The sequence below is a fragment of the Ranitomeya imitator genome, chromosome 3 (assembly GCF_032444005.1).
Source record: "Ranitomeya imitator isolate aRanImi1 chromosome 3, aRanImi1.pri, whole genome shotgun sequence".
NCBI classification, from domain to species: Eukaryota; Metazoa; Chordata; class Amphibia; order Anura; family Dendrobatidae; genus Ranitomeya; species Ranitomeya imitator.
The window spans coordinates 80,211,369-80,238,353 of record NC_091284.1 but is presented as its reverse complement, the minus strand read 5'-3'; the positions used below and the strand labels follow the sequence as shown (position 1 = coordinate 80,238,353).

The window sequence follows — 26,985 nt, the reverse complement described above, 5'->3', positions numbered from 1 at the left end:
TCACCTGGAGTGACAGGTCGGTCCCTGACACCTGCAGTAGGCAGTGAGAAGCCACCAGGGACTCGCCTTTCTGACTCTCTCTAATGTTCAACACAAGCTGCCGGGAGGGCACCTTTCTTAACACCAGTATATTAGTGAGTTGCATATTTATTAAGAACATTTAAAGATATTTGGGAGGGAAGTGGACAACACCGTTAATCATTTTACTGTACATAACCCCCTCTTATTTCACTTGAGAACATTGCACACCTCACTTCTCTGCTGAAGCTATTGGGCTTTTTAGGGTTTTATGCCTGGCCCACAGTGATCTGCCATTCTCATTTTTTCACATGTCCACTTGCATGTTCCATTTTATTTACAGACAAGCAGAATAAGTGATCTATTACATCATTTATGGAAGTAGAGGGGCACAATTGGTTATTAAGGGGTCTGTTTTTAATGCAAGCAAGACTTTTTTTCTGTTCTAAAAATGCAGCCCACAATTATTAATTGCACCCCTCTGCTTCCATGTCCATAACTGATCAGCGGATCACTTATTCCGTTTTTCTATTCTATAAAATGACATACTGTATGCAAAAGTGTTTTTATTTTCCTTTAAAATGAATAAGTCAGAGAAAAGTAATTTCCAAATAGCCACACAATGAGGAGATGATAGTACATCGATGGCGCTGCTTATGAAGCACGCGCAGCAGCTAATAACCACAAAACAAAGTCAACTGTTCTGCTGCGTCATACTAAACCATAAGGTTCAAACAGAGAAAATAGAGACAATTGTGGCTGAAGTGATTTGAGTAAAGCATTTTGTACCACTCACTTACACAGAATGGAAATTGGCAGCACTTCATCAGCTAAACCAACTGTGAAAAGTGTTTGTTGAACTTGGTTCCAGTGCAAAAAAATGGAAAGACAGCTAAAATAATCACATATGGATTTCACACTCTGCGCAGTTTCCATCCAATTTCTTCTTTATGTTCATTTTTGTTCCTTTTTACTTAAAGGGGCATTCCAACTGTATATTGTATAGTGAGGAGAATTCTGGCTCATTTTTCTCCGCTCATCAAAAAGAGCTGGCTCTTTCGGATCCCAAACAGATCCCTATTTAATACATGTTCAAACACAAGTGAACACATATGTATGGCAAAAATCAACGTAGTCTGATGCCGATGAAACACCATCCACTTACAGCCAGCCAATAACAGAGTATTTCCAAGGCCGGGTGGGCATTTTTTCATTTTTCTCGGCATCCAAGCATGTTGATATTACCCCAATGAGAGCCATTCAGAGACTGCAAGTGGCTCTCACTGGGGTGCTGGCTTCAATCATTCATTGAAGGGAGTCGACTCTTCGTGCTGGATCGGTCGCAAATGGCTCCTCACTAGTGATGAGCGAGTGTGCTTGTTACTCGAGATTTTCGAGCGTGCTTTGGTGTTTTCCGAATATCTTGAGTGTGCTCGTAGATTACGTTTGTGTCCCCGCAGCTGCATGATTTGCGGCTGTTAGACAACCTGAACACATGCAGAGATTGCCTGTTTGGTAGGGAATCCCCATATGTATGTATTCAGGCTGTCTAGCAGCCGCAAATCATGCAGCTGCGGGGACACAAACATAATCTACGAGCACGCCCAAGATACTCGGAGAACACCCGAGCACGCTCGGAAATCTCGAGTAACGAGCACACTCGCTCATCACTACTCCTCACTACTTCTAACTCCACTCGATTCCTATTTTTCTGTGAAGTGCCATAGGGGCCCAGGCACTGAAGCTACTTATAGAAACTTGATTCCAGCTCACCCAGTTGCTCTATGCTCATCCACCTGGGGCTCAGACACTGGCCTCGCCCTGGCCTCACATCAAGGAAAATAGAAAAAATTGGAGACCGGTTCAACAGGACATGATTTTCCTTTTCTTTTTCTTTTTCAAAAGAAAATATAGTGCATACAAAAGAAAAATTACTGAATTACTGAAGCTACTTGCATGGAACTGAGTTGCATTTCTCTGCACATTGCCTGGACAGGAGCAAAGTTGTCGAAATCTGCCACCTTATAATGTTATATCCTCCAAAATGTTCCAAGGCAGAAAATCCACAGTGAAATTCACAGCTGAAAATTAAGGTTGGCCGACACTAGGTGAGATTTTAATATTAGAGATTAGGACTGTCCTAAATGGGGTACACCTTGTCATGGTGGGATGATGTTTAGGCTATTGTAAGATTCTAGCAGGAATGCTGGATGCAGTGACGAGCAGGAGGCAGAGCAAGAGTTAATGGGTTTTCTATATATATTTATCTCAACAGTAATACTCCACGCAGGGAGTATTGGAGTGTAAATATACAGGCCCACAATGTGTATATGGCAATAAAGTAACTACAACAAGTCAAATAACAGGTTAACTTATCAGTCTCTGGTTCCTGGACGATAGTGGCTGGAAAATGTGGCGTAGGTGGCGCGAGAAGTCTCTGAGCCGATCCTGGAGAAAAGCGAAGCACTGTCTGTGTACAGCGGCAAAGTATCCTGGTCTTCTTTCACGGGGTCTTGTGGTCCTGGAGCGAGGTGCTGAACGGGGAAAGGTCTACTGCACAGCTAAGGATGTACAAAGTCCTGGAATGGAGGCCGCAGCCTCACCGCTGCGAACCACGTGCAATGCCAGATCAGCGTTACGAAGAGAATCAGCAGATGTCAGATACACCAACCGGTTAGTGCTGTAAGGGTCAGAAGACAACGGGGAGTTGGTCTCTGGGAATGCACAGTCTGTATGCACGGGGATTGAACGCTGCAAAGCGAGCCTCTGAGTTGGTGTTGGTCAGCGGAGAGGGAGTCAACCTTCTCCTGTAGCACACGCTGGGTACCCGCCAAAAGCCACGTTCCCGTGTACTTAGTCTCTTTTATATCACACCTGCCCCCAACAGGTGCAAAGGTCTACTTCAGTCAGAAAGTGCTTCCCCGGCAGCAATGGTGACAGTCCCGACAGTTCTGGCCCGGACACCCAAGAGGGACCACTATTCTAGTCCATCTTCCTACACTATTTTTTTCAAAATCAGTCTTTACTAAGTAGCCTATGTTATTTACATGCACTATTGCTTTTTACTTACTTTCAGCAAGGTATATGCTCATTTTGTTTCTATCTTAGATTTTTTCTTGCACGGAACCGAGTTGCATTTCTTATCACAGTGCCTGAATAGGAGCAGAGTTGTAGAAATGTTGCCACCTAATAAGAATATATCCACAAGGAAATTACAGCACAGAAAATCTACAGTGAAATTTATACCTTCAAAAAAAATGCACAAAATTGATGATTTTTGCCACAAATTTTACTGAGATTTCAGCTTCTTATATTGCAGAAAATATCTGATACAGGAATATAAAATCGGGTGTTACCTAAGTGTAGTAGTTAGATTAGTTGCAGATCTTTCAAAAGCAGTCGAATATCTGCTCACCTTATCCCGACTCCAATCGGCACTCGTTTATATAGTTTATGAAGTATCTTCAAGCCAGCAGCGCTTCAACCCTAATGGCTTCCAACATAATAATTGGGTTAAGGATGTAGATCAAATGTCTGTTATACAATACGAAGATCAGCCGCTGATCCTATGTAACCTCATTTATTGTTAAGGATAGGTGTAGTTTAATATCATTTAATATCATACAAGTGCAACGTGTTTCTACTCACAAGTGGGTGTTCGTCAGGCATTCTGCAATAGAAGACAAACAAGAATATATGCCTGACGAATGAGTCGAAAGGTGTTCAACTTGTTTTGAATTAGTATTGTAATAATTGGCAATAATGTACCCATATGTGAGGTTGTGGTGTCACTACATCAGCGCAGCGCCTGAACTTGATGTCGTAGTCTTCACACTCTTGATTATTTTTTCAGTTATATGCACGCCTTTTGATGCTATATAACATGAATTCGCCATGCCAAAACCCTTGCAAAAAATGAGTGCAGAACAAGTCCTATTGTTTTCAATGGGAAACAGTTCCTGGCACAGTTTTAAAAACTTTTCAAACTGCAGTTCCTGTGCGCATTTAGATGAAAAGCCATGGCAGATGGCAGCACATCAACTAGTCTAATCAAATGGGACTTCATGTGAGGACCTGCTGCAGGTGATGCTGCAAATATTTTTGAGAAACCAAGGTTTTTGCCTCCTATTCCTGCCACGTACTCCAAAGCCAATGTACTCCAAGTGAATATAACCTTACTCCAGCTGATTGCTCCAGAAACGTGTAGACGTTCCTATCTATGGACTAATGATGCATGTGAAGATGTTTTCATCACATACAAATGAAGTTGAAGATTTTACACGTTGAGCAGGATTTCTTCCCCTAAAGTCTCATCAGCAACGTCAGTGGCAGCGACGTTCGTTCCGTGCTCCATAGGGACTAGGCAATCCGGTGAGCTGGCTTTTTTTTCCTTTTTATAACATGTAGGAACATACCCTTATGGCGACCCAGCATTCAAAATGCTCACCGGCGCCCAGGAGATTGGCGCTTTGCACCACAAGCGACGGTGATCGCATTACCTAGTTGCGATGTCTTGTTCTCTCACCCATGCCTCGGTGGTCGGCCTCTGGTGAATCCTCTTCAGCATCCTATCTGAAGGACAACCAAAAAACAAAAACAAGGAATTAAATCCCTAAAAAAGAATGACAATCTTATCATAAAGATATTAGAAAAAAATATAAATATGGTGATCATGAATTAAGAGATGTATGCAACACAGGTACCGGTCTATAAGATTCTGGACAATAATAGAACAATATAAAAAAAATTTGAAAATCCAACAGAAATGTTTTTAAAAAACTCTTGAACATTTGATGGGAGAAAGAGTCAAATTAAATATTTTTAGTTAAAAAGAAAAATTATTAATTGTACCATTGCATCCAGTAACATTGATTTTTTTTTATGGATTGCCTAAAATGAAAAAATAAATATTCCCTCCACCATTGTGTCCCATTATAGCAAGGACTGGATCCCTTAATGAAGGATTGAGCTCCTGGGTAAATGAACACCTTACATTATTAGTACAAATAACTCCTAGCTTTATAAAAGGCACAACAACTGTGCGGAGAACCATGAATCACAATGGGATAAAGAATGTGTTTTTATTACCGCTGTGATGTAATACATTTGAACTTGTGTATTCCTCATCGCCTTACAATGAAGGCAACAGAATATAATTTAAACAATTTCAGTACATATAATGATGATTGAAAATATTTTATTGTGATGGCAGTAGATTATCTATTAACACATACGGTACCTTAATTTATTTTTGTTTAATAAATACATATATGCTAGCCACCTTAGGTAGAGACCCAAGTTGGGCTAAATGTAGCCGGAGGAAAGAGACCGAAAAGCCCTCTACTTAAAGGAAATACATAGTGGATGCTTTCCTGAAACGGAAAGTACTTGCAAGCAGCATAATACAAAGAATAGCAGGTTTACCCAGAATCCTTTGCAGTAGGCGGAGCTATGCAAATCATCTCTTTCCACCCCTGTCTAATCCACAGCGCTTGGAACCGCCAAGCGTGCAATGCTGCGGATTAGTTTCTAAATTTATACAGCCAACCAATTCCTACCTGTGGACATGTGTTTCGGGCTTTAGGCCCTCATCAGCACAGGGCTGGAATTGGTTGGCTGTATGGAGTGGGGCTCGGTGAGCAAGCGATACATATATGCTAGCCACCTTAGGTAGAGACCCAAGTTGGGCTAAATGTAGCGGGACGAAAGAGACCGAAAAGCCCTCTACTTAAAGGAAATACATAGTGGATGCTTTCCTGAAACGGAAAGTACTTGCAAGCAGCATAATACAAAGAATAGCAGGTTTACCCAGAATCCTTTGCAGTAGGCGGAGCTATGCAAATCATCTCTTTCCACCCCTGTCTAATCCACAGCGCTTGGAACCGCCAAGCGTGCAATGCTGCGGATTAGTTTCTAAATTTACACAGCCAACCAATTCCTACCTGTGGACACGTGTTTCGGGCTTTAGGCCCTCATCAGCACAGGGCTGGAATTGGTTGGCTGTATGGAGTGGGGCTCGGTGAGCAAGCGATACATATATGCTAGCCACCTTAGGTAGAGACCCAAGTTGGGCTAAATGTAGCGGGACGAAAGAGACCGAAAAGCCCTCTACTTAAAGGAAATACATAGTGGATGCTTTCCTGAAACGGAAAGTACTTGCAAGCAGCATAATACAAAGAATAGCAGGTTTACCCAGAATCCTTTGCAGTAGGCGGAGCTATGCAAATCATCTCTTTCCACCCCTGTCTAATCCACAGCGCTTGGAACCGCCAGGCGTGCAATGCTGCGGATTAGTTTCTAAATTTACACAGCCAACCAATTCCTACCTGTGGACACGTGTTTCGGGCTTTAGGCCCTCATCAGCACAGGGCTGGAATTGGTTGGCTGTATGGAGTGGGGCTCGGTGAGCAAGCGATACATATATGTTAGCCACCTTAGGTAGAGACCCAAGTTGGGCTAAATGTAGCGGGACGAAAGAGACCGAAAAGCCCTCTACTTAAAGGAAATACATAGTGGATGCTTTCCTGAAACGGAAAGTACTTGCAAGCAGCATAATACAAAGAATAGCAGGTTTACCCAGAATTCTTTGCAGTAGGCGGAGCTATGCAAATCATCTCTTTCCACCCCTGTCTAATCCACAGCGCTTGGAACCGCCAAGCGTGCAATGCTGCGGAAGAGATGATTTGCATAGCTCCGCCTACTGCAAAGGATTCTGGGTAAACCTGCTATTCTTTGTATTATGCTGCTTGCAAGTACTTTCCGTTTCAGGAAAGCATCCACTATGTTTAATAAATAATATTTTTTGCAGCCAGAGGGAGCCCCAATGGGGTCTATGTTATCACTGTCACTCTAGCTATTTTATTTGTTTCCTGGTGGGAAAAAATGTCACATTTACTCTGACATTAACCCTTTCGGTGATCAGTTGATGTGGTATGGCAGGTATGTTGATGACATTCTCATTATATGGAGAGGAGACATGGTGGCCATTCCAAATTTCATTAAATATCTAAATATGAATGATGTCAATTTGAAATTCACTTCTTCCTATTCCGATAAAACTATAGAATTTTTAGGTTTGACAGAATTTTTTAAAGCGAATCTGTCACCAGGTTTGACCAATATGAGATACGGCCACCACCTGAGAAACCGCATTCTACAATGCTGTAGATAAGCCCCCGACCCGACCTTCAAGACAATAAAAAGACCGTTTATTATACTTACCTGCGGGGTGGTCTGGTCCGGTCTGAGGGGTGTCACTGGTCTTGGTCCAGTGCCTTCCTTCCTTGCTTCGACCAGATGATGAGTCCTTCCCTAGATCATCCACACAGTGTCCCCAGCATTGTGCTCCTGAAGAAATAACCCCACTCTTATTTATTATGCTTATAGATTGTGACACATTGTGATTAGCTGTCATTAAAGCCTTAAGACAGACAGAAATGCGTGCTGCTGGAAATCGCTATATGTATTGGCGAATTATGGAATTTTCCAGAGTTTTGTTTCAGTATAATACATGAATGCTGGGACATTTCTTCATAAATTTTGGAAAGATAGCAATGACGTCCTATATGAAGATAGTAACATAGTAACATAGTAACATAGTTAGTAAGGCCGAAAAAAGACATTTGTCCATCCAGTTCAGCCTATATTCCGTCATAATAAATCCCCAGATCTACGTCCTTTTACAGAACCTAATAATTGTATGATACAATATTGTTCTGCTCCAGGAAGACATCCAGGCCTCTCTTGAACCCCTCGACTGAGTTCGCCATCACCACCTCCTCAGGCAAGCAATTCCAGATTCTCACTGCCCTAACAGTAAAGAATCCTCTTCTATGTTGGTGGAAAAACCTTCTCTCCTCCAGACGCAAAGAATGCCCCCTTGTGCCCGTCACCTTCCTTGGTATAAACAGATCCTCAGCGAGATATTTGTATTGTCCCCTTATATACTTATACATGGTTATTAGAATAAATGTCTCTATATATTGATTGATACTTCATACCTCTAGGTGAACTTTTATAAGATCCCACATAGGACCCTGCAGTATCCGGAATCGGTAATTCGTTGTGTTCCTGCTAAGTCTCTACAAACGATTTTCTTGATCTTTTATGCGATACACAGATTTCTCTGTCTTCTTCTTTCAGTACAACTTGCGTTCTCTGTCTCTGGCAGCCTAGCAGCTGTGAGATGTATATTTATAGTCACACCTTGAAAATCTCACTTCTTTAGATACAAGCTGACATATGATAGCGATCCTTTGTTTGGAAACTAGGTCTGTTCTTGCCTTCGGGGTATCAAAACAACAAAAGCATATGGTCAACTCTTTATATACCGTTTATGCTTCGTCAGTTCTCTCTACAAATGAACAGGAGACCATGATCGGATTCTTAATTAGAATGGTTTGGGTTGGTTTTAGAGAAATATTTAACTTCAGTACAGAGAAGCAGGATGGAGTTTGTACCCACATCATTAATTTTTGAAAATACATGAAAAAGACATATAGAGTGATATATAAGTAAAACTCAAGGAGTTGTCACTTTAGAAATCCTATTTTCATACACAGTACCCTATTTGAGAATTGTGGGTTAAATTGGTTGTCCACTACTAGGACAACCACTTCTCATTCCTCAATAAAATAAAAGCACCCGTACTCACCTCTGGTGCCGGCACCGTTCCAGCACTGTTTTCACTCTCGTTGTCACATCACATGAGCCCTGCTCCCAATCAATATCCTCGGACGTATTGAATATCAACAGGCTGCTCTCTGACTTCTTAAGATCGATTGGTCAAAAGGTAGGGTGAGTGATAGCATTGCTGATTGGGAGCAGGGCTCATGTGACATAACAACCTCATGTGAGCCCCCGCAACGCGAAGGCCGCCACCGCTGGAAATGCCCAAGGATCGGGGGTGAGTATAGGTGTTTTTATTTTTAGGGGGCCAAACATGAGGAATGAGAAGGGGTTGCCCTCTTCATGTTCAATTCGACAGGAGTTTGGGACAGTGACGCCAGTGCTGAGTGGGAACACGAGAACCCTGGGAGACTGAGTGTGGGAACCATGGGAAAGGCGCCAACACCGGAGGTGAGTATAAACTTTATTACTTTATGGGGACAAATATGCAGTATGAGAAGAAGAACTTCTTTAATAGAGGGAGTTCTCTGATCGGGATCTCCATGTCTTGTGTTTCCAAAGAACATCTCTGTCTTGTCATGTATTAAACAGAAACCCAATTGTTTTTAATGAGCAATGTGTAATACTTAATTATATTTATCCTTGTGGTGGTGCTGCAGGAAAATTAAAGACTTATTGCCAACCTCTATAATGATTTATATGTTATAAAGCCAGAACGAAGAGTAAGTGAACGTATAAACCACCACAGGAGGTATTATTGTATTGTAATGTCTGGGGTAAAAAAATGATGTGCCATTGAATTTTTTTGTGCAATCAATCGGATGATGTCTCCAAGATGATTATGCTATATGTCGAATAAATGTGAATCCACAAGAAAAGCTGCAAGAGAACATGTGTAAAAGAGATGGGGACAGACATCTGTCTGAGATGGTTTAATGAATCCTGCATTGAGCAGGTGGTTGGACATGATGACCCTGAAGGTCCCTTCCAACTCCAACATTCTGTGATTCTATGCCAGAAGGAAATAGGGAGTATATGTTATAAATAAGAAGACTGGACATTAGTAGGGAAAGGGGACCACATGGAATTTAAGGGATTGTAGTGGTGGCCTTACTCTATATCCTCTGCCTCAGTTAACCAGATCCTGCCAGCTGGTCCCCACTGATATCTTATTAGAAGAAAATGGCATTTTTATTTTCCTGGACTATGTAGTTCCCATATCACTGGCAGTGCACTGCCTGAAAATGTTTCAAATACCCTCTGCCCCCCAAATATATATCTGCAGATATAAGGAACAATAGCAGACAGGGCTTAAAATCACTTGCAACTGCATTTAACTCTATGTGAGAGAGAAGAAAGTCATCTAATTGACTTAAAGTTATGCTTTTGCAGGAAAACCCACCATTGTAATAGAGCATATGCCTTAGATAGCTGTCAGCAACACTGTTGGTGAATGTGCAAGGAGATGGATCAGCTACCACATTCTCCCTGAAGACATCAATGCTATTGTGGTGTAGAATGTGAATAATATTTTGTTTCTGATACGTTTTCTTGTGACAATTGTTAATTGCCTTGGAGGCCTCAGAACTAACTCATGGTCCCAAGATGTCACTGTCTGGAATATAGGTGACAGGTAGAGACAGTGCAAGAGAAAAGGCCAGCCTATTGTGGGGAGGAGGTTTGGGAATCTTTGGTTAGTGTGAGGAACAAGGAACGATGGACTCAATCTCTAAGAGGAGGGAGGTGTTGCAATCCGGGTGCACTGCTAGTGGTGGAGAAGAATTCCCAGTGGTAGAGAAGAGAGCAAGAGGGATACTCTACCCATACTGAGAACCAAGGCTGAAGTTGTGTCTGGTACCTGTAGTAAAGACGACAACCCGTCGGGCCTTATCCTCTATGCCTGATTGTAAAGATTGCCAGTTATCAAGTAAAAGTTTGATTATTTTTCACGAATCCTGTGTCCCCTGGATTGATTGCCGCTGGGACATGTGTTGTCTGTAGAGTGCCAGAGTGAGTGGGAGCAACAGTGTCATGGGGATACCACGACAGAGCAGAGCCAGAAGACCACAGCGTCTGATGGCTCCTGCTTCACCGCTGAGAAGAAGCACTTCTCCGGTGTGTTAAGTGTGTTTGTTTTCTTTCAGCGGGACAGGGGTTAATCGGCCATGTTAGAATCCCTGCATTCATCTGTGCTCGATTAACCACTCCTCTTTCCTATAAAAGCTAGGCCTGCTGGGCAGGTCCTTGTCTGAGTTAGCGCTTGCTACAAAGATCTAGAGAGGGAGGAGCTGGTGTTTGGAAAGCTGGAGGAATTTATTATACGACTGTTGCTTGGTTTGTTCGCATGGAAATTCCTCATCCTTACCTGCCTTATTTTCTTCCCTCCTTCCTACACACCCTGGTGAATACCTCAGTTATTAGTGAGAGTATATTTGTGTGAGTGGAGTTTTCTGTTACCCTTGTCTTTGGTCCCCTGTCTGTTGGGTTGGTGTACTGCAGTACACGTAGCACCCCTCTCTTCCTCGGGTGGGGGAAAGGGATTATCATAGGGCTGCAGCTAGGAGACAGGGCAAAGGCGGATGCCCCGGCATCCTTGCCATCTGAGGTATCCCAGGGAACAGGGTGATTTAGGGCGCCACCTAGTCTTAGGGCCAGGAAAGGTGCCCCTGGTCCCCGTTTACTCGCCAGTCCTATTGCCAGGACTACCTCGCTAGGGCACTTTACAACTGAACAAGTCTTGATCCCCTTGCTATTAACACTCCTACTTCTGCATTGTTTGACGTCCCATTGTGTTTTTGATGTCAGCACCAGCTGTGCCAAGCTGCACATCAACTAAAGCAGACTAACAGAGTGCTTGGTATCCGAATAGAGAGCTACTACTATGATTAGCCCCTCCCAGATGACTACTATTGAGCAACACAAGGTGGTTTTCTATGTTCTTTTTCTGCCTTGTTCTATAGGCACACATATTCTAAACCTTATGGAGCAGTAACTGAGCCAACACTCTCCCAATTCTCCACATAATTCCTCAAAAACTTAGTTTCCACACAATTTCTTTTCCAAAATCTCAGTAAAAACAGTCAGTGTGTACAATCCCCAAACAGTAAATATGAAGTTTTAAACCTGTAGTTTAGTTAGCACATTGCTCACTGTTAGCAGTTCACTTTTAGTTTAACAACATTAACTCTGGGGGCAGCTTCCGTAACACCCTGGCTTTCTGTACGTCCTACAGGTTGTATCCAGCCTTCTTATCAATGACACATATTTCATTGTCTGATAAGAACAAAACTCTGCATCCATTTACTTCACACTAATAATCTCTTGTCAGTATTTTACACCAACTTTTATAACTGCTATAAAATGTCTGCACTTTTAGCATAAAAAGCCGAACATCTTCCGGAAGAGTTGATGTAAGCTGTGTATTTAGGCCGCCTGTTGCTCTACAAAATTGGCATTAGTGGATGTTCGCAGGTACAAACTTTCTGAGCCGCAAAAAAAAAAGTTCCCTTTGTTTTTATTATTTTTACGCCTCATGCACACTACCCTACTCTATTAAGTCACCCATAATGCCTCTATGGGGCTGTGCTACTGTATACGAAATGGTTTTCCTAACCATAAAAAGTTATACTCTAGGCACACATTACATGTACGTATTACAGGGGCAGACATGTCACCGGTGCAACCTTCACACTAGTGCCCAAGAGGTGTGCGGGTCCACTCCTACCTCCAAAGCTGGTGGAATTTTGCATTATGATGAGCTATTGGATTGCAAACCGTCTATATATTATTCTTGCTCAGGGGCCTCTTTTGTCTGGGACTGCTAGGGATGCATTATGTTCTGATAGATCCACAATGGAGACCAAGTGGCGCATGAAAAGTATTGAATGATTACTGAATTATGCATACAATAAACTGTTCAAAGTGAAAAATCTTATACTGCTGATAGTATCCAATTAATTTTAATGAAGAATGAAATGTGTTATTAGTTTTTACAGTCATTCTTCTGAAAATAAAGGCAATATCTGCTAGTGTACACCTGTCCTGGAGATCCAAACTAGTCATTCCTTGCTAAAGTGACTTGTGCACAGAATGGTCATTATTAGTGATGACGAGTGAGTATACTCGTTGCTTGGGTTTTCCCGAGCATGCTCGGGTGGTCTCCGATAATTTGTTAGGCCTCTTTCACACTTCCGTCTTTTAGCGCCCGTCAAAATCCGTCGATTTTTGAAAAAACAGGATCCAGCAAATTTTTCTGCTGTTTTTCCCCATAGACTTGAATTAGCGACGGATTGTGACGGATGGCCATCCGTTTCATCCGTCGAGCACTGGATCCGTCGGAAAATAGCGGTCCGTCTTGTGGAGAAAACGTTCAGAGGAACGTTTTTTCTGCACATCGAAAAATCGCTCAGTGACGGGTCCTGCGCTGCGTCATTAGCTATAATGGAAGTCTATGGATGCAGGATCTGTCGCTGACCGTCAAAAGCAGGAATCCAGCGACGGGTTCCGTCTTTTGAAACTGAGCATGCGTGGAAGAAATTCTAGTCAGGGAAATTCTCTCTCGCTCTCTCTCTCTCTTTTTACTATTGATGCTGCCTATGCAGCATCAATAGTAACGAAATATAATGTTAAAAAAAAACAAATCGCAATATTGTCACCTTCTGGCGTCTCGTGCAGCGTTACCGATGCTCGCGATGCTCCCAGCAGCTAACATTCCCATGGATGCATTGCGAATTGACCCCATGACGTCGCAGTCTCGCGAGACCGCACGTCACCAGAGGTCATTGCACGCAAGGCATTACTAGGAACGCTAGCTGCCGGGAGCATCGGTAACGCTGCGCTGGACGCCGGAAGGTGAGAATATTGTGATTTTTTAAAAAATTATTTTTAACCTTGGTTTTGTTGTGTATGCGTGCACATAGTCTCGACGGGTCCGTCAGAAAAACGGGCCCAGTGCATCCGTTTTTTACAATCTGCACAGGATCCGTCATTTCAACATTTTGACGGATCCTGTGCAGATTGTAAAAACGGAAGTGTGAAAGAAGCCTTAGTGTTCGGAGATTTAGTTTTTGTTGACTCAGCTGCATGATTTGCGACTGCTAGCCAGCCTGAGTACATGTGGGGATTCCCTAGCAACCAGGCAAGCCCCATATGTACTCAGGCTGGCTAGAAGCCATAAATCATGCAGCTGCTTCAACAAAAACTAAATCTCCGAGAAGTAATAAATACTCAGAGACCACCCAAGTGTGCTCGGGAAAACTCAAGCAACGAGTATACTCGCTCATCACTAATAATGATCATTCTGCGCAGAAGTCACTTTAGCAAGGAATGACTAGTTTGGATCTCCAGGATAGGTCTACACTAGCAGATATTGCCTTTATTTTCAGAAGAATGACTGTAAAAACTAATGACACATTTCTTTCTTCATTAAAACCCGAGCAACGAGTATACTCGCACGTCACTAGTCATTATCTAGTCTCAAGCCTTTCTTTGTAGGGTGTACTTATATTGACTAGCTGCTACAATATGTCCAATGCACAGTGTTCAGAGCCATGAGTGTTTCTTGCTCTCCTGCCTCTATGTAATACATGTTGCAGCAGCAGCATGAAGGATGTTTTATACAGCAGTACTGAGCAGTGTAGCTGTGAATACTGAATACTGTGAATCTCTGAGCTGAGATAAAACACTTGCTAGAAAGTAGCTGCACCATCTGTATGTGTCTGTGCTCTTCCCTGATCCACTCTTTGTAGACTTAATAGGTAACGGTAATACGATCCTTTAGTGAGCTGGAATTCTGTGATGTCTTTAGCAAGACAAATGTTACCTATTTTTCAGATTAGTTCATTAACTCTGAAATGGCAGTGCATAGGAGAAGTGGCTCATATATGGAGATAGAAGCATATTTATTTGATAACATATGTTAAAACATTTCCTGCAATTCCTTTGGACTATTGATTTATGAAAACAACAGTGACTCTTGTGGAAAAAAGCACCTCTTTATGCCTCCATATAAAATGGATTCAAAACAGAGAGGTACAGATTGTCAACATACAAAATAAATTTGTTCTTAGTGTCAAATGGTAAAAGTAAACTTTCATATATATGCACATGTGTGAAAAAGTGCTTGCTCTCTTCATGATTTCCTATTCTTTTGCATCTTTGTAACGCTGTTTCAGGTCACCAAACAAATTTAAATATTAGACAAAGATAACACAAGTAAACACAAAATGCAGTTTTTAAATTAAGATCTTTATTATTAAGGGGAAAATGAATCCAAACCTATAGTGATTGTCCCCTCCCTATTAAAACATAAATTAACTGGGGTTTATTTAATCTTTGGGAAGCTGAGTTCAAATTCCCTAGCCACATGCAAGCCTGATTGCTGCTACAACTGTTCTCAATCAAGAAATCACATAAATAGGACCTGCCTGACATAGTGAAGTAGACCAATAGGTCCTCAAAAGCTATACATCATGCTGCGATCCCAAGAAATTCTGGAACAAATGAGAAACAAAGTAATTGAGATCTATTAGTCTATAAAAAGTTATAAAGCCATTTCTCAAGCTTTGGGACTACAGAAACCACAGTGAGAGCCATTATCTACAAATGGTGAAAACATGGAAAACTGAAGAACCTTCCCAGGAGTGGCCGGCTGACCAAAATTAACCCAAGAGGTCACAAAAGACCCCACAACAACATCCAAAAACTGCAGGCCTCACTTTCCTCAGTTAAGGTCAGTGTTCATGACTCCAGCATAAGAAAAAGACTGGGAAAAAATGGCCTGCATGGCAGAGATCCAAGACGAAAAGCACTGCTGAGCAATAAGAACATAAAAACTTAGTTCTCACTTTTGCCAGAAAACAAGAGACAAACTTGAACTTTTTGGAAGGTGCATGTACCATTATATTGGGTGTAGAAGAAACACACCATTTCAGAAAAGGAACATCATACCAACAGTAAAATATGGTGGTGGTAGTGTGATGGTCTGGGGCTGTTTTGTTACTTCAGGACCTGGAAGACTTGCTGTAGTAAATGGAACCATGAATTCTCCTGCCCACCAAAATTAAGACTTTGGAGTGCTCTAGTAAAAGTCCTGACCTTAATCCAATTGAGATGCTGTGGCGTGACCTTAAAAAGGCGGTTAATGCTCAGAAACCCTCCAATGTGGCTTTAATATAACAATTTTGCAGCGAAAAGAGGGCCAAAATTCCTCCAGAGCATTGTAAAAGACTCATTATGAGTTATTGCAAACACTTGATTGCAGGTGTTGCTGCGAAGGGTGACCCAACCAGCTATTAGGTTTATGGGGCAATCACTTTTTCATACAGGCACCTGTGGGTTTGAGTTTCTTTTTCCCTTAATAATAAAGACCTTCATTTAAAAACTGCATTTTGTGTCTACTTGTGTTATCTTTGTCTAATATTTAAATTTGTTTGGCGATCTGAAATATTTAAAGGGAACCTTTCAGCAGGATTGTGGTCAGTAAACTACAGACACTGTCAGGTTGGCACTGTTATACAGATTAAATGATTCCTGGGGTTTACAAATTCGTCTAGTGGTTATTCTTTAATTTTTATTTGCAGATTTCATTTAATGAGATTCTGGTGCTTTGGGGTGGCCTGTGGATGGGGCTGTAGGCGGGACTTTGTCGCGCTCCACTTCACATATTCATCATTATGGGCCTATGACAGGTCACTGATCTGTCAGTGAACTGCTCCCTGTTTTACATATTGCATAGAATATTAGTTTGAAGAAAATTAACATTCATCAGGCAGGCACCGGCCTCAGCACCTGCGTTGTAGCATGGTATGATGGATAATATGCATGTATTCATTTGATTTAGTCATGTAGGTTTTTTGAAAAAAAAATTATCTTAATCAAAATGGTGCCGGCAACGGCACCTGTGCAGTAGCATCTATCGGCGATCCGATAAATGCCACTGTGCAGGGGATGCCGCCAACTCCATCTTGATGATTACTGGCTCAGTAACATCTACCTGAACACGATAGACGCTACTGTGGAGTTGTGGCCGCTAGCTCCATCTTGATTAAGCTTTTTTTTCCCAACAAAACTATGACTAAATAAAATGAAAACAGGCATATTATCCATCATATCATGCTACAGTGCAGGCACCGCCGCCGCCACCTTCCTGATGAATGTTAATTTTTTTTCAAACAATATTCTATGCATTATGTAAATAGGGGGCAGGTCAGTGAAGGATCAGTGACCTCTAATATGCCCATAAGGATGAATATTAGTGATGAGCAAATATACTCGTTACTCGAGATTTCCTGAGCACGCTTGGGCGTCCTCCGAGTATTTTTTAGTGCTCGGAGATTTAGTTTTTAGCACCGCAGCAGAATGATTTACATCTGTTAGCCAGCATAAGTACATGTGGGGGTTGCCTGGTTGCTAGGGAATCGAATAACGAGTATATTCGCTCATCACTAATGAGTATGAAAGTAAAGCACCACATAAAGCCCCGCCCAAAAGTCACAGACAGACCTGCCCACAGGGCGCCCCAAAGCATGAGAATCTCATTAACTGAAAACTGCAAATAAAGATTAAACAACAACCACAAGACGGATTTCATCAAACAAGGTATCATTGTAATCAGTATAAGGGTAAGTTCACACAGGTTGTTGCGCTTTTTTCCTGCAGCAAAAGCTGGTCTTCTTGGCAGGAAAGAAGCTGCCCAAGAAAGGCAGGCTTAAGGCTATGTGCACACGTTCAGGAAAGTGTGCAGAATTTTCCTGAACGAAACCGGACTTTTTCTGCAGGAAATCAGCATGCGCTTTTTTGCGTGGTTTTTTTTGCGGATTTTTCGATTTTTTTCCGGAGCTTCCCAATGTAATAAATAGCGGCAAAAACGTGAAAAATCCGCAAAATGAATGAACATGCTGCGTTTTTTACCACAATGCGTTTTTTTCTGGGGAAAAAACGCAGCATGTGCACAAAAATTGCGGAATGCATTAAAAATGATGGGATGCTTATGTATGAAAACGGCCAAACAAACGTGAAAAAAACTCAAAAAATCCTGAATGTGTGTACATAGCCTAAGTGCGTTTTTGATGCGTTTTTTGCCGCATTTTTGGTGCTTTTTTTTCATGTGTTTTTTTTCCTCTTTGTGCATGCCAATAAAGTTGAGTGCACACAGAAAAAAACAACAACTTCCTGTAAATAGAATGAATAGATAGGATAGATTGAATAGATAGATTGATAGAATAGATAGGACAGATAGATTACCAGCAGTAACCTCTTCGCATTTTCCCATGGTCCAGAGGTTACCTCAGGTCAGGCTGTGAAGGAGTGCACGCTCGGTGATGTCACCGCTAGTTACTAACTGCACCAGCTCCGTCTCATTCATTCCCGAGTACTTACAGCCAGGAGTGGTCACATTAGCTGCGCTCCCAGTTACAGATGTGGCCGAAAGTATTGACACCCATGCAATTCTGTCAGTTAATACTCAGTTTCTTCCTGAAAATGATTGCAATCACAAATTCTTTGGTATTATTATATTCATTTAATTTGTCTTAAATGAAAAAACACAAAAAGAATTGTCCTAAAGCCAAATTGGATATAATTTCACACCAAACATAAAAAGGGGGTGGACAAAAGTATTGGCACTGTTCGAAAAATCATGTGATGCTTCTCTAATTAGTGTAATTGACAGCACCTGTAACTTACCTGTGGCACCTAACAGGTGTTGGCAATAACTAAATCACACTTGCAGCCAGTTGACATGGATTAAAGTTGACTCAACCTCTGTCCTGTGTCCTTGTGTGTACCACATTGAGCATGGAGAAAAGAAAGAAGACCAAAGAACTGTCTGAGGACTTGAGAAACCAAATTGTGAGGAAGCATGAGCAATCTCAAGGCTACAAGTCCATCTCCAAAGACCTGAATGTTCCTGTGCCTACCGTGCGCAGTGTCATCAAGAAGTTTAAAGCCCATGGCACTGTGGCTAACCTCCCTAGATGTGAATGGAAAAGAAAAATTGACAAGAGATTTCAATGCAAGATTGTGCGGATGTTGGATAAAGAACCTCGACTAACATCCAAACAAGTTCACGCTGCCCTGCAGTCCGAGGGTACAACAGTCTCAACCCGTACAATCCGTCGGCATCTGAATGAAAAGGGACTGTATGGAAGGAGACCCAGGAAGACCCCACTTCTTACCCCGAGACATAAAAAAGCCAGGCTGGAGTTTGCCAAAACTTACCTGAAAAAGCCTAAAACATTTTGGAAGAATGTTCTCTGGTCAGATGAGACAAAAGTAGAGCTTTTTGGGCAAAGGCATCAACATAGAGTTTACAGGAGAAAAAAGAGGCATTCAAAGAAAAGAATACGGTCCCTACAGTCAAACATGCGTAGGTTCCCTGATGTTTTAGGGTTGCTTTGCTGCCTCTGGCACTGGACTGCTTGCCTTGCCTTGCCTTGCGCAGGCGTGTACTATGGAGGACAGAGAATAAACTTCAATCAAATATTGCGGCCAGCATGCAGCCAGCGGATAAGGAAAGAGTGAATCAAACACCTGAAAACTCCGCCCATATGACCGAAAACCGGTCCCGCCAAATTCAGGTGACAGGTTCCCTTTAATGTCACCTTACAATAGGAAGGTGACATTAACCCCTCATTACCCTGCTTGCCACCGCTTCAGGGCAAGTGGGAAGAGCCGGGCAAAGCTCCAGAGTTGGCGCATCTTATAGATGCGCCTTTTCTGGGCAGCTGTGGGCTGCTATTTTTAGGCTAGGGGGCCTATATCAAAGGCCCCTTACCAGCCTGAGAATATCAGCCCCCAGCTGTGAACTTTGCAAGGCTGGTTGTCAAAAATGGGGGGGACCCCACACAGTTTTTTAAAAATTATTTATTTAAATAATTTTACAAAATGCGTGATGACCCCTCTATTCTTGATAACCAGCCTTGCTGAAGCTGACAGCAGGTGATTGCAGCCCCAGCTGTGAGTTTTGCCTGGCTGGTTATCAAAAATAGCAGGGAGACCCACGCTGTTTTTGAAAAAAAATTATTAATAGCGCAGGATTGGCAGATGAAAACTCCCATCCGCTGCTCCTGCTCTCACTGCAGTAGCTCTCAGATGATGGGATCAGTAGTCCCATCAGCTGACATCAGTGGCTGAAGGTGAAGTTTATACCTCCTATCACAGCTGAGTTCTCCCGCTGTCTTCTGATAGTGTGGGAACCGCAGCTCTCTGATGATTTCCCCACCAATCAGAAGCGGTGTTTGCCGAGCTATCATGCATATGACAGTGTGTCAAACACTGTGTTGTCGGACCCTCCATTCAAGTGAATGGGGTTCGGGTCCGCTGCTGGATGACAGGCTGTATGGACACATCATGCAGCCTGCCATCTAGGAGGTAGCAGAGCCAAGTGTGAGGTCACATCCGGCTGTCCTTAACTTTTCTGCAGCAAATACGCTGCAAGAAAAGTCAACCTGTGTATTTGCAACGTTTGTTCAATCACATCCATTCAAGTCAATGGGTGGAAAACGCTGAAAGAAGTGACACGTTCTATGTCCAAAAAATGCAGCAATGAGATTTCTGAAATATCATAGGCTTTGCTTGTACTGTAAAAAGCAGCTGAAAATTAGCATAAAAAAACGCAGCAAAAACGCCCTGTGTGAACTTACTTAACGTGCCGACCTGACACTGTCTGTAGGTTACTAAGCACAATCCTGCTGACAGGTTCACTTTAAGTGTTACAAACATGGAAAAAATAGGAAATCGGTAAGAGGGCAAACGCTTTTTTACACAACTGTATATATATATATATATATATATATATATATATATATATACACACAGTGGGCGCGAAAAGTATTCAGACACCTTTAAATTGTTCACTCTTTGTTTCATTGCAGTCATTTGGTAAATTCAAAAAAGTTAATTTTTTCTCATTAATGTACACTCTGCACCCCATCTTGACTGAAAAAAACAAACCAAAATGTAGAAATGTTTGCAAATGTATTTAAAAAAAAAAACTGAAATATCATATGGTCATAGGTATTCAGACCCTTTGCTCAGTATTGAGTAGAAGAACCCTTTTGAGCTAGTACAGCTATGAGTCTTTTTTGGGAATAATGCAACATGTTTTTCACACCTGGATTTGGGGATCCTCTGCCATTCTTCCTTGCAGATCCTCTTCAGTTCCGTCAGGTTGGATGGTGAACGTTGGTGGACAGCCATTTTCAGGTCTCTCCAGAGAAGCTCAATTGGGTTTAGGTCACGGCTCTGGCTGGGCCAGTCTATAATGGTCACAGAGTTGTTCTGAATAATAACAGGGTCCGATGCATAGGGTGCAATGAACACATCCGGAATCACCGCTCGTACAGAAGGGGCTGCGGTTTGGGTGGAGCGGGTTTTCCGCGCCGTCCAAAGCGCCGACAATCCGAACCGTGGACATGCACCCTAATAATCTGCAGGCACGGAGGATGTCACCACAGATTTGAGGCAGACCAAGAGTTAAAGGTTATTTACAGGTATAAACACTCCATGCAGGGAGAAGCAGATGGAGTAATAAATGCAACAATTAAAGGGTTAAACGGTATTTCAGGAAATTAACAAAGGCAGATATAAACTTATCAGTCTGTAAAGGGCTTGATTGAAGGGTCTAAATCTCCAGTGTTGGCACCGTCAACAGTGGCACATGTAGTCTCACATGTGCCAGTCAACAACAAAAACACAGTTCACAAGGCAGGTAACAGAACGGTGTGGGATGAGATGAGGTCCTGCTCTCACCGGTCTTAGTCACAAAGCTCCGTCCAGCACGAGTCACCACATAAATGATACTGCGCTCCTCGGTCAGCCAATTACTCCTCTCAGGGGCTTAAGCCTACCACTCAGTTCACCTGGCCTGTCTGTGCCAGCATCTACCTCTAACCTGTCAGGGGAATCTCCTCCAGTCACGGAGACTGGCGGGCCAGCGTCAGTTCGGGGGGCGCTCACAGCGTCAAGCCTTTCTGCAAGAGTCCTCAGTTGGGGGCCCTCATGCTCTGTGACTGCGGCACAGCTGGCAGCTCACTCTTCTGTGCTCTGCACTTTCCCACTCTGACTCCTGTAAGCTTCCCGCGCGCAGCTCCTTTTAACCGTTACCCGCCCCCTTCTGTCACATGGGAAGGTTGGTCCAGGTCAGGTAAGCTTTCCCGCGGAACACTGGTATCTGCCCTGGTGGTTCCGGACATGGAGAAGAAGAGGCAACCACATTTGAGTCCATCCTTCTCTTCATCCCCTTACACTGCCACCACCATGTTTCACTGTTGGGATTGTATTGGGCAGGTGAAGAGCAGTGCCTGGTTTTCTCCACAAATACTGCTTAGAATTATCACCAAAAAGGTCTATCTTCATCTTATCAGACCAGAGAATCTTATTTCTCATAGTCTGGGAGTCCATCATGTGTTTTTTTTTAGCAAACTCTATGTGGGCTTTCATATGTCTTACACTGAGTAGAGGCTTCTGTCAGGCCACTGTGCCATAAAGGCCTGGCTGGGGGAGGGGGCTGTAGTGATAGTTGACTTTGTGGAACTTTCTCCCATCTCCCTACTGTATCTCTGGAGCTCAGTGACAATGATCTTGGGGTTCTTCTTTACCTCTCTCACCAAGGCTCTTCTTCCACGATTGCTCAATTTGCTGGATTGCCAGGTCTAGGAAGACTTCTGGTGGTCCCAAACATCTTCCATTTAAGGATTGTGGAGGCCACTGTGCTCTTAGCAACCTTGAGTACTGTAGAAATTCTTTTGTAATGTTGTCAAGATTTGTGCCTTACCACAATTCTGTCTCTGAGCTCCTTGGCCTTGAGTTCCTTTGACCTCATGATTATCATTTGGTCTGACATGCACTGTGAGCTGTGAGGTCTTATATAGACAGGTGTGTGCCTTTCCAAATCAAGTCCTATCAGTTTAATTAAATACAGCTGGACTCCAATGAAGGAGTAGAACCATGTCAGGGAGGATCAAAAGGAAATGGACAGCAGGTGACTTAAATATGAGTGTCTTAGCAAAGGGTCTGAATACGTATGACCATGTGATATTTGTTTGTTTTTTTTAATAAATTTGCAAAAATTACTACATTTAGGTTTTTTCTGTCAAGATGGGGTGCAGAGTGTTCATTAATGTAAAAAAAAAATAAACTTTTTAAATTTACCAAATGGCTGCAATCAAGGAGTGAAAAATTGAAAGAAGTCTGAATACTTTCCATACCCACTGTATGTATATATATATATATATATATATATATATATATATATATATATATATTTGTCAATTCTATCCAGGTTTGAAGTTATTTAACTAATTTGAATTTCTCTTGCTCTTTAAACTTTGCAAGGAAAACCTGCATTCTGTGCATTTCTTGGTGGGTGGTTGCTTTTGTATATTGGCATTAGTGGATTGCTATAGTAGTAGTTGAAGAATGAAGTTGCCTTTGGTTTTTATGATCTCATTTATTTTTCGTCACTACTTTGGCTTATTGTGGCCGAGTGAGAATAATTTGCGACTCATCCCGAATGCATATCTCTGAATCTTAAGAATGGTTGCTGCGGGTTCTGGAAATACACTTTATGTTATGAAGTCCTTGTCGCCCTTCTTTGACAAACAACTTAGTTCCTTGGTTTTATTTTTCCTCTGCTGTCATGCTCGATAAGTGCGCCAGTCATAAAACACAAGAATAAACCTCATGTAGTCGTATCATTGCGATTATTATTGCTGTAATAAAACCACACACTGGTGAGAAGATGCTGTGTGCACACCTCCCAAAACATCACAGTTATACAATGAAAAAGTAGCCTCTTACATGCAGTCTAATGGGATTATACCACGACGGAAAGAAGTGTGCTTTATTAGAGAAAGTTCTATTTTTCAGCTCTGTATCTAAATCATTGACCACCATTAGCATTATATTATATAATAACAAGATGGTGGCCCGATTCTAACGCATCGGGTATTCTAGAATATGCATGTCCACGTAGTATGTTGCCCAGCCACGTAGTATTGCCCAGCCATATAGTATATTGCCCAGTCACGTAGTATATTGCCCAGCCACGTAGTATATTGCCCAACCATATAGTATATTGCCCAGCCACGTAGTATATTGCCCAACCATATAGTATATTGCCCAGTCACGTAGTATATTGCCCGGCCATGTAGTATATTGCCCAGCCACGTAGTATATTGCCCAGCGACGTAGTATACAGCACAGAGCATATTGCCCAACCACGTAGTATATTGCCCAGGCACGTAGTATATTGCCCAGTTACATAGTATACAGCACAGAGCCACGTAGTATATTGCACAGCCCACGTAGTATATTGCCCAGTCACGTACTATATTGCCCAGCTACGTAGTATATTGCCCAGTCACGTAGTATATTGCCCAGTCATGTACTACATTGCCCAGTCATGTACTACATTGCCCAGCTACTTACTATATTGCCCAGTCACGTGGTATATTGCCCAGCCACGTAGTATATTGCCCAGTGATGTAGTATACAGCACAGAGCCAAGTAGTATATTGCACAGCGACGTAGTATACAGCACAGAGCCACGTAGTATATTGCCCAGCTACGTAGTATATTGCCCAGCCACGTATGTCACAGGTTAAAAAATAAACATATACTCACCTTCCGATCCAAGGGCCCCTTGTAGTTCTGTCGCCAGCTTCCGGTCCCTGGGTGTGATGATGTCGCGGTCTCATGACCGCGAGATCATGGCAGGTCCTTCTCGCGTAGGCGCGCAGGACCTGTGATGACATTGCGGTCACATGACCGTGACGTTATGGAAGGTCCTTCTCGTGCAGGCGCGCAGGACCTGTGATGACGTCGCGGTCACATAACCGTGACGTTATGGAAGGTCCTTCTCGTGCAGGCACGCAGGACCTGTGATGACATCGCTGTCACATGACCGTGACGTCATGGAAGGTCCTTGTCGCATACCATCCTTAGCACCGGAACGTCACGAAGAGCGGGAAAGGCGCCGGAGGGTAAGTATATGATTTTTTTAAATTTTTTTTAACATTAGATCTTTTTACTATTGACGCTGCATAGGCAGCATCAATAGTAAAAACTTGGTCACACAGGGTTAATAGCGGCGGTAACGGAGTGAGTTACCCGCGGCATAACGCGGTCCGTTACCGCTGGCATTAACCCTGTGTGAGCGGTGACTGCGGGAAGTATGGAGCGGGCGCCGGGCACCTGACTGCAGGGGAGTAGGGAGGGACTAATCGGACTGTGGCCGTCGCTGATTGGTCGCGGCAGCCATGACAGGCAGCTGGCGAGACCAATCAGCGACTTGGATTCCATGACAGACAGAGGTCGCGACCAATGAATATCCGTGACAGACAGAAGGACAGAAGAACAGATGGAAGTGACCCTTAGACAATTATATAGTAGATATGCATTATAATATGCCTGTACCATTAAATGTAATATAAAGCGGCATGTAAACGTTTGGGCACTGCTGTTCAAAATTACTATTATTGTGAACAGTTAAGTAAGTTGAAGATTTAGGCCATGTTCACACAGTGCGTTTTTTACTGCGGAACCGCAGCGGTATTGCCGCTGCGGTTCCGCAGCTGTTTTCCATGCAGGGTACATAACAATGTAACCCTATGGAAAACAGTCACTGCTGTGCACATGATCCGGAATTTCGTGTAAAAAGCCGCGCTGAATAGCTGCGGGAAAAAAGAAGGAGCATGTCAATTCTTTTTCCTGAACCGCAGCGGTTCTGCACCCATAGACCTCCATTGTGAGGTCAAAATCGCAGTAAAACCCGCAGATCAAAAATATATCTGCGGGTTTTACTGCGATTTGATGTGCAGAACCGCTGCAGCAGGAAGTGCGGGGGAGCGGGCGGAAGTGCGTGGGCAGAGTGTGGCTGCCCCCCCGTGCTCAGATCCCGCCCCCCCGTGCTCCAATCCCACCGCCCCGTGCTCCGATGCCCCCCCCAGTGCTCCGATGCCCCCCCCGTGCCCTAATCTCCCCCCCTTATACTTACCCGGCGTCCTGGTGTCCGTCCGGCCGTCTTCTCCCTGGGCGTCGCCATCTTGCAAAATGGCGGGCGCATGCGCAATGCGCCCGCCGAATCTGCCGGCCGGCAGATTCGCTCCAAAGTACATTTTGATCACTGAGATATAACCTATCTCAGTGATCAAAATAAAAAAAATAGTAAATGACACCCCCCCCCACTTTGTCACCCCCATTGGTAGGGACAATAAAAAAATTAAGAATGTTTTTTTTTTTTTTTTACTAAGGTTAGAATAGGGGTAGGGGTAGGGTTAGGGTTAGGGGTAGGGTTAGGGTTAGGGGTAGGGTTAGGGGTAGGGTTAGGGTTAGGGGTAGGGTTAGGGGTAGGGTTAGGGGTAGGGTTAGGGTTAGGGGTAGGGTTAGGGGTAGGGTTAGGGGTAGGGTTAGGGGTAGGGTTAGGGTTAGGGGTAGGGTTAGGGGTAGGGTTAGGGTATTTTCAGCCATTTTAGCCCTAAAAAGCTTCCCAGGAAACACACAGTCTCTGCATAGAAAACTGCATAAAAAAAGGATAAAAAAACGCCTCAAAAAACGCATCAAAAAACGCATCAAAAACGCATCAAAAAAGGACCAAAAAAAGGACCTGCGTTTTCTGCCAAGAGCTGCAGTTTTTAAAAAAACTGTCCTGAAAAAAAAAGGATGGAAATCCTGAACGTGTGAACATACCCTAAATGATCTCTAAAAGGCCTAAAATTAAAGATGACACATTTTCTTTGTATTTTAAGCAAAAAAATATGTATATATTTTCATGTTTTAAGATTTAAAAATTAATAAAAGGAAAATGGGCCAATGCAAAAGTGTGGGCATCCTTGGAGATTTGTGTGCTCGGATAACTTTCACCAAGGTTTCAGACCTTAATTAGCCTGTTAGGAATATAGCTTTTTCAGGAAAGGCTAGGTGATGAAAATTTCCCAGCTTTAGAAAAACCCAGCCTCCTCTAACTTTATGCCAAAAAACAGCAGCCATGGGATCTTCTAAGCAGCTGCGTAGCACTCTGAAAATGAAAATGGTGGACACCCACACAGCAGGAGAAGGCTGTAAGAAGATAGCAAAGCATTTCTAAGCTGCTGTTTCCTCGGTTTGAAATGTAATTAAGAAATGGTAGTTAGCAGGAACAGCGGAAATGAAGATATGTTCTGGAAGACCAAGCAAAACTTCAGTGAGAGCTGATCGTAGGATTGCTAGAGAGGCAAGTCAGAACCCCCTCTTGACTGCAAAAGACCTTTAGATAGATTTGCCAGACTCTGGAGAAGTGGTATATTGTTCTACTCTTCAGAGACACCTACACAAATATGACCTACAAAAGAAAAACCTCTC

The 26,985-nt window shown here is 42.9% G+C and overlaps 1 long non-coding RNA gene across 1 annotated transcript; it reads right to left on the bottom strand.

Annotated features, from left to right (window-relative positions):
• Positions 1-2,322: 2,322 nt before the first annotated feature.
• LOC138671923 (uncharacterized) lies at positions 2,323-8,165 on the bottom strand. The gene is made up of 4 exons (XR_011319483.1): positions 8,019-8,165; positions 7,240-7,365; positions 3,089-4,590; positions 2,323-2,698 (listed from the first exon to the last, which is right to left on the bottom strand). It is a non-coding gene; the product is annotated as an uncharacterized lncRNA (long non-coding RNA).
• Positions 8,166-26,985: the final 18,820 nt, after the last annotated feature.